Source organism: Chenopodium album, chromosome 11 (genome assembly GCF_948465745.1).
Source record: "Chenopodium album chromosome 11, dcCheAlbu1.1, whole genome shotgun sequence".
NCBI lineage: Eukaryota > Viridiplantae > Streptophyta > Magnoliopsida > Caryophyllales > Amaranthaceae > Chenopodium > Chenopodium album.
Genome location: NC_137844.1, coordinates 55648555 through 55657322, shown reverse-complemented (window position 1 = coordinate 55657322; position 8768 = coordinate 55648555). Strand labels below are relative to the sequence as shown.

General features: G+C 32.8%; 1 pseudogene; it reads left to right on the top strand.

Moving 5' to 3' along the window:
- The first annotated feature begins 2767 nt into the window (after positions 1-2767).
- Positions 2768-4003, top strand: LOC145569308 (ethylene-responsive transcription factor ERF039 pseudogene; annotated as a pseudogene).
- The last annotated feature ends 4765 nt before the right edge of the window (positions 4004-8768 follow it).

Genomic DNA, 8768 nt, shown 5'->3' with positions numbered 1-8768 from the left:
TAAATTATCTGTTTTTGCTTGATTTTAATGACATTTATCAATTTTTTTTTATCAATATTTTTTTATCGGGTTTAAATTATAATAAAAATATCTGCAATATAATTTTTGTAAAATTTAATATAATGTTGATTGCAAGCAACTCACAAATTAAGAACCAATAAAAAATGGTGAATGCCCCTCCCCTTCCTCCCTTTTCTCCTTTATCCAAACACGGAAGGTTCAATTTCTTCTTCCCTCCCCTCCCCTCCCCTTCTCTTCCTTCCCCTCCCTACCCCTTCCCTTCTTTTCCTTCCTGATAGTGTATCCAAACAAGCAGTTAATTCGGGATAATTTTTGTCAAAGTAAGAGATATACACATATATTATTCTTGTATTTATTCGGTTATTGTTAAATGGCATTAGGTGCGAATAATATTTTAAAGTGTGGCAATGTAGAAAACTTAATTAGTTCATTATTCTTGCTGATCTTCTAAGAATAAACGCATTATTTAAAACCGAGTTCTTATATGCATGTTTCCAACTTTCTATGACACTGCTAGTCGATCAATGTACGTCTTTTTCAAAATTTGATAAATACACCTAACATATATAAGAATATTGTTATATTTGTCATAGTATCCATAGCTAAGTACTGTTATGATCTTTGATTAATTATAAAAATAAAATAAAAATAACTAACTAGTTATTATAATCTTTATTATACAATAGTTATTGATTATCATCGTACTATACTTATTAGGTGTATTAGCAATAATACACGGTCTGATGTTTATAATTTTCATGTTTTCTTATGACTATATGAGGAGTTATTTTTCTTGTTGTTTTTGCCTTTTTAACACTTTGAATTATTTAATTGGATTAGGTTATTGCCCTATAATTATTTTTAAGATGATGAGTATGTATTATGTATGGAATTTGCACACGTTATATGTGCACATAGTTCTACGAAATTTTCTAACAACAAGAATTTCTTTCATCCTAGCTTTTTGCTTTTTACTTCCTCCGTTTCAGAATAAGTAAGATAGATGCTGAACTTTTTTTCACTATTTATATGCTTTTTTCGTTCTTTTTTTATTGCACCATGAGTGATTTTACGCTTGTCAATGCATTATTTTAGCTATTAATATCTTCAATTATACTTCTGTAAAAATTATTTAAAAAAAAAATAATCTTTAAAAAGTAGATTTCGAGATGAATTTAACTAGATCTCATATGACTATATTTTTTGTAATGGATAAATCTCAAATAATGGTAAAAGAAGATTAAATGAATAGAGTAAAAGTCTTTATGATCAGTAAAAGAAAAACGGAGGAAGTATTAACTTCGACTATAATTTTTTACTAATGTAATAAAAACATATATAGTTTGTCATAAAATAGATTGTTACATAATTATTAATACTCCGTATAAAGTTTCATCATGATATTACTTTTATTATAATTTTCATTTATATTTAATTATATAGAAATAAGGTTAAATTAGTGCTCGACACATGTAGAAAGATTAACTGTGTCAGTTATTTTGGAACAGAGGGAATAATAAATTATAGGATTATAGAATCATTATATGATACAGAGTAGTAAGCTCCTATCTATGTGCTTGTCTCAGTTAATCTGGTTGTCTTAGAAATGATTATGTTCATAAATACTTTGACGAAAGCCAAAACATAAAAGCTGATTAAATAGCGAAAGCAAATTAATCATTGCTATGCTAGAATTACCTTTTTTTTTTCTTTATTCTTTTTTTTTTTCCCTCCTTTTTCTAATAACAAACGAGTGTACATTCTACTGTTTTTGACAACACATAGCCTTGTAGGACAAGGTACTCCATAGTCCATAGTAACTATTGCTACGATTAATAAATGATTATGATCAACGAACATTGGTGATCAATAGGCGGCCTCCACGTAATCACAAACAATATGATTATTATAATACTTCCTCCGTTTTTAGTTGACATGTTTCTTTAGTCACGTTTGTCAATGCACTTATTCAATCATTAATATCTTTAATGATCGATAAGCAAAAATTATGAAAAGTTGATATTTTGTAATTATATGACGTGACAGATCTAACAAAATCTTACATGACTATACTTTTCATTACGTATAAAGTACAAAATACAGTCAAAGACAGATGTATGAATAGTGATAAAGTCAAAATGTGTGAACTAAAAAAACGGAGATAATATTTGTTTTTTCTCGCTTTTAAATTCGCATTACAACATTTATTTATTTATTTTAATCTAAAGAGAACATATTATTTCACAAGGTTTATATATGATAATAACCATAGAACGTAAGATTGATATTAAGATGTTAACAACCAAGTAAATCTCTTAATAATATAACTTAACTATTGTAATTATTATATATTAGAATGCACGAGGTTAGCAAAATCATATAATAACACAGAGTATAAAATTATATATGCTTTATGAATGAGATCTAGATTGATTATACAAGTATTTAATAGAACAAAGGACTAAGACCAACTAACAAGGAACCTGTTAAAAATAATGTCAATGCCATATAATTATTTACATTAATTTAAGTTATACAAATCAAGATGGGTCCCTTTATAAACACACAAGAAAAAGGGTAAAAAAAGAGAGTGGGAGATGGGGCAAAGCTAGCTAAGGAAAGAGCCGAATTAGTGTCAATAGTTCAATACTAGTTCCACCACTTTTTGTCTTTTGGCTCTTCTTCCTATAAATATACCCCATTTACTCTTTATTCCTCGAGAAGCTACTATATTAGTTATGTTTAGTTAGTCGCATATAAATATATTCACATAATAAGATCTAAAACCTTATATTTGAGGCATTCCTTATGGAAGAACCATCCATGATAACTTCATATTGTGATCTCCATACCACCTCTCCCTCCACCTCCACCTCCACCTCCTCCTCCACCACCTCCGTCGCCACAAAAACTTGTACGAAAAGGCCGAATGAGAAAATTAGTAATGAGGGTCGAAAAAAGAAGTGTACCGAAAATTTTGAAGGGAAACACCCTATGTATAGGGGTGTAAGGATGAGGAATTGGGGTAAATGGGTATCTGAAATCCGCGAGCCTAGGAAAAAGTCAAGGATATGGCTAGGGACATTCGCCACGGCTGATATGGCTGCTCGAGCCCATGACGTGGCGGCCCTAGCCATTAAGGGTCATAATGCGTTCTTAAATTTTCCCGAGTTAGCCAATCAACTTCCCAAGCCATCTAGCACGGCTCCTAAGGATATCCAAGCCGCGGCTATTAAAGCCGCCTTGGATTTCCCCGACTCATCACAAGCCGAGCCATCAGCTCAAGCCGACTCCCCGGCTACAACAATCACGTCCACGTCATCCAACTACGACACATCATCATCGGCTTCATCAGCCAATTATGATCACAACTTTGACGACACAATATTTTTCAACTTGCCCGATCTCTTCTTAGACCTTGAAAATGTTATTAAATTCGAGGACTCGCTACACTGGCAGCTACCCGAAGCCGACGAGCCGCCGGCTCACATTGAGGATCATCAACCAGGAGATTTATTCTTATGGGATTACTAGCAAAAAATTATTTAGACAAATTAATTTTATTATGGACTTTTCTTCATCATCCCCTGCATAAAAATATGGTAAATTAGTTTTGTCATTATTATTATTAAAATAGTACATTTTACTACTTTTGATCCAATTATAGGCAAAAAATGTGGCAATTTGAGTGGTCAAATTTGGGAGAGCTAGAATCTAAGCTAAGCTATCACTTTGTGGCGTGTGTATGAAGGGATGAAGCTATGATGGTTAATTTCGTGCGACTCAATTATACTCTGCCAAAGGAGCCTTCAATTTTTTTTTTTTTTTTTAACTAACTTTCATTTATTACAATGTTGAGTGACATTTCAGAAATTGTATGTGCGATGTAAAACACTTACATTTTTTTATTACTCGTATTATTATTAATTTGGGTTTAATTTTATTTTATTTTTTTAGCATGGGAAAAAAAATGTACTCTATTAGGTAGGAGTTTATTTAGAGCGCATATGTACGTGATTTAGTCTTACCATACATGAAAAATAATGTTTTGTAAATAATCTATCTAAAATTTCATTAATTACGTATTTATTTTGTGTATATTTATAATACGAAGTACAACCTTTTATACTTGCAGAGTTGCAGCTAGCTAGTCCAATCAAGTGTAAAAAAATCGAAAGCAAGATTCCTTTTCGGAAGCGATTATCCTTCTAAAATGTGATGGACAATTTTTCTAAGGAATTGATTGTTTATGATATAACTCGTCTCCATGGACTAAACATCAATTTTGCATTTTGTTATAGCTATTTAGGTCTTGCTCTTCAGCTTGTATTCACCTACTTTTGGAAAAAAAATTAGGTATAATTAAGAGCCTGTTCATATTTACTTAAGTTCAGTTCAATTCATCTCCAATCAATTTAGTTCAGTTCCTGATTTTCCTCTCTCATAAAATATTCAGTTTAGCTCAGTTCAGTTCAGCTCCAATCAGTTTAGTTCAGTTCAGTTCAGTTCAGCTACAATTAGTTCAGTTCAGTTCAGTTCAACTCAGTTCAGTAAATGTGAACAGACCCTAAGTTTATATTAGTGAAAAATAAGTAAATTAAATACACTCTTAATCATGGAGTGTGTAAGTGTAACAAAGTGTTATGATTGAAGCTCAAATAAAATACTATGTTACTATGTAACAATTCAATCACATTTTGCTATGGTAGTATAGTAGTATACTTGTAATGTAAGAATTTGTGGTTATTGGCTAAAGAGAGTGATTATAGTTAATACAGTATTAATTAAATGTACTATGAATCTATTATTGAAATGAGCAATTATTGTCTAGTAGTACATGTTTATTAATGAAACCCTCATAATTTTCTACAAATAACGTGGAGCACAAGGGAGAAAGATCCCGTGCATATAATGAAATTACGTGATAAATTTAATCAAGGAGACAAATTATAAAATAGATCAAGTTGTCTAAACAAAAATATAAACTCCAAAAGGAATAATACTGTACTGTGTTTTTTTTTTTCAGAGAATCAAATTTTCAAGCAAATTTAATAAGATAGGAGTATTAGTCAATTATGTTTCTTTTGGAAGTCTTTCGTTTCTATTTCTCTCTCAAACTAAAATCATCAAGTGTTAAAAAGAAATGGTTTATAACATCATCATCAATATTGTTAATATGTTAATAATATAATAGAAAAATCAAAAGCAAAATCTTACCACTAACCAACCACTTCCCAATATTTTCTATTACCTAACCATAATTTATTGCTGAATTAGAAAAATACAATACCAACCCCCAAGTCCCCAATATGACAAGGCGATAAATTATTAAGTATCAAGGTGCGTAAAAGACCTTATACTGTGGTCAATTTTATTCTAATAACATTTGCGCAAAAGATTCTAGCACTATCCATTTCAGTCAAGGCGTCTTTTGGGGCTTTTTCCTCGTGAGGAAAAAAAAAAAAAAACTAAACTTATTCAATCTAAGATTATAGATACGTACATCTTATAAAGGTAATTTAACCAATATTATTGACTTCATAAGAGATCATAGTGTAAGTTGAGGTCTGGTTAGACCACGTCTCCTTGCCTAAAAATAAAAGAGATCACATTGTGTATGATTTTGCACCAAATATGGATCCTTCTTATATACGTGTGGCTTGGTCTAGTGTTGGAGAAGTCATTTGGTGATTTATAGAATTATAGGTTGCTAGTTGAATATTCAATGCATGTAAGAAATGTCATCAACTCCCCTCTCCTCTCCTCATAAATTATGACTAATAAATATATAGGTTGACCTTTATACATAAAAGATTAACAAGAGACCTACTATTAAATATTTACCGATGGTAAGGGATCCTCAAGTGCTCAATTTGTAAATCAATTGCCTAATGCATTTGTAGACACAAAGAAGGTGACAAAATCACATATACCAGCAGAAAATGCTCCTGCACGTATTGAAATCCCAACTGGTAATAAGGCCATTGAAAATGAATCTCAAGCACGTAGAAAGCGTAGGAGACCACTTGGTTCAAAAGATTCTAAACAAAGGAAATTGAAAAGATTGGATGGAACAGAAAATGAGACTAATGATGTTCCCTCGTCAGAAGGTCAAGAAAGACCAAATGTGGATGAAAGTAAAGAAAATGATGATAATCCAAAAGGGGACGAACAAGAAGACAACCCTACGGGGAATGAACAAGACGTCCAAAACATCGATAACAATGAAATTTCAATGACTTACGTCTCTACCAAGACTCAGTGGAATAGGAAAGATGTTATCGTGGATGAAATATTTGCAAATTCCATCGCAATCGATATTGTGTCTGATGAAAATGATGTTGAACCAAGAACAGTAGAAGAAAGTCGACACAGGAGTGATTGGCTAAAGTGGAAGGAGGCAATGCTGGCTTAGTTAAAGTCACTTGAAAAACGAGAAGTTTTCGGAAAAATAACCCTTATACCAGCAGGTGTAAAACCCGCTGGATACAAATGGGTATTTGTGAGAAAATGTAATGAGAAAATGAGATAGTTAGATACAAGGCAAGACTTGTAGCCCAAGGATTTTCTCAAATCCCAGGGATTGATTATGAAGAAACATATTCTCCAGTAGTTGATGCAACTACATTAAGATTTCTGGTAAGTTTGACAGTCACAAAAGGACTGCAAATGCGATTAATGGATGTAGTGACTGCGTATTTGTATAGGTCACTCGATACAGACATTTACATGAAAGTCCTCGAAGGACTAAAACTACCAAAAAACCACAAGCCTAGACAACTGCTTTCCATAAAACTAAAAAGGTCACTTTATGGATTGAAACATTCTGGAAGGATGTGGTATAACTGTCTAAGTGAATACCTTATGAAAGAAGGATTCAAGAACAACCAAGTTAGTCCCTGTGTTTTCATAAAGCGATCACAATCAGGATTTGCTATCATTGCAGTTTATGTTGATGATTTGAACATCATCGGAACCCCAAATGAACTCGAGAAAACTGCAAAATACTTGATGAAAGAATTTGATATGAAAGACCTTGGGAAAACTAAATTTTGCCTTGGATTGCAAATTGAGCACTTGAGTCATGGAATTTTTGTCCATCAATCAAACTATACAGAAAGAGTTTTGAAAAGATTCTTCATGGACAAAGCAACTCCAACCAACTTCCCAATGGTTGTTCGTTCTTTGAATATGAAAAATGATCCATTCAGACCCCGAGAAGAAATTGAAAAAGTTTTGGGTCCAGAAGTACCATACTTAAGTGCAATTGGAGCCTTAATGTACTTAGCTAACAACACTAGACCCGACATAGCTTTCTCGGTGAATTTGTTAGCCAGGCAGAGCAATGCACCAACATATATATAGGCATTGTAAGGGAGTTCGACACTTACTCCGGTACCTACGAGGGACACAAGACCTTGGTTTATATTATTAACCGAAACAAGATGTACTCTCATTGGGTACGCAGACGCTGGATACTTATCGGATCCTCAAAATGCCAAGTCACAAAATGGATATGTGTTCACTTATGACGACACTGCAATATCATGGAAATCAACAAAGCAGAAATTAACCGCGACATCATCCAATCATGCAGAGTTGATAGCTCTCTATGAAGTAGGATGAGAATGTGTATGGCTGAGGTTGATAATCGATAATATCCAAGAAGAGTGTGGAATAAACGCAATAACAAGAAATCCAACCTTCATCTTTGATGACAATACATCATGCATTGCTCAAGTAACTGAAGGATATATTAAGGGAGATAAAACAAAACATATTGCCCCAAAACTATTCTTCACGCATGATCTGCAAAAGGATGAGAAAATAGATTTCTAGCAAATTCAGTCTTGTGACAATCTTGTCGACCTATTCACCAAATCACTTCCTTTGAAGAAATTTGAGCAGTTAGTTCACAAAATCGGAATGCGCATCTTCGTGAACTATGCTGAAATCAGGGGGGTATTATATGTACTGCACTCTTTTTCCTTCGATCAGGTTTTTATCCCACTGGGTTTTTCCTGACAAAGTTTTTAACGAGGCAGTATACCAGAGCATATAATACAATATAGTTGTCCTCTTTTTCCCTAGCTATGGTTTTTATCCCACAGGATTTTACCTAGCAAGGTTTTTAATGAGGCAACTCGTACCCCATTCCATGTGAACGTTCAAAGGGGGAGTGTTGAGAAAAATACAAACATGATTGAAGTTCACATGAGGTTTTAACCGGTTAGTGTAAATTTTACCAAGTACAATAATTTGTATGTAGTACAATAATGTATACTATTATATTCATAAATTTGGCTATATAAGAGCAAGTTCACGTATTGTAGGGATAAAGATAGAAAGCAACTAGTAGTATGATATATAGAAAGCTTTTGTTCTTGCAACTTGGTTCACAATACGTGAACTTGCACTTATGTAGCCAAATTTATGAATATAATAGTATACATTATTGTACTACATGCAAATTATTGTACTTGGTAAAATTTACATTAACCGGTTAAAACCTCATGTGAACTTTAATCATGTTTGTACTTTTCTCAACACCTACAATTTTATTACTGTATTTTTTTTAACGGTAATCTACGGGTCCACCCTATCACATAAGTAGGGGCTATAAGGAATCGAACCCCCATCACGCAGATGAAAGAACCAACCACCCCTACATCTCCTCATTCCTCAACAAGCTAAGAGACCTACATGGTCACGTACAATAATACACATATCCTATATTCCTAATTATA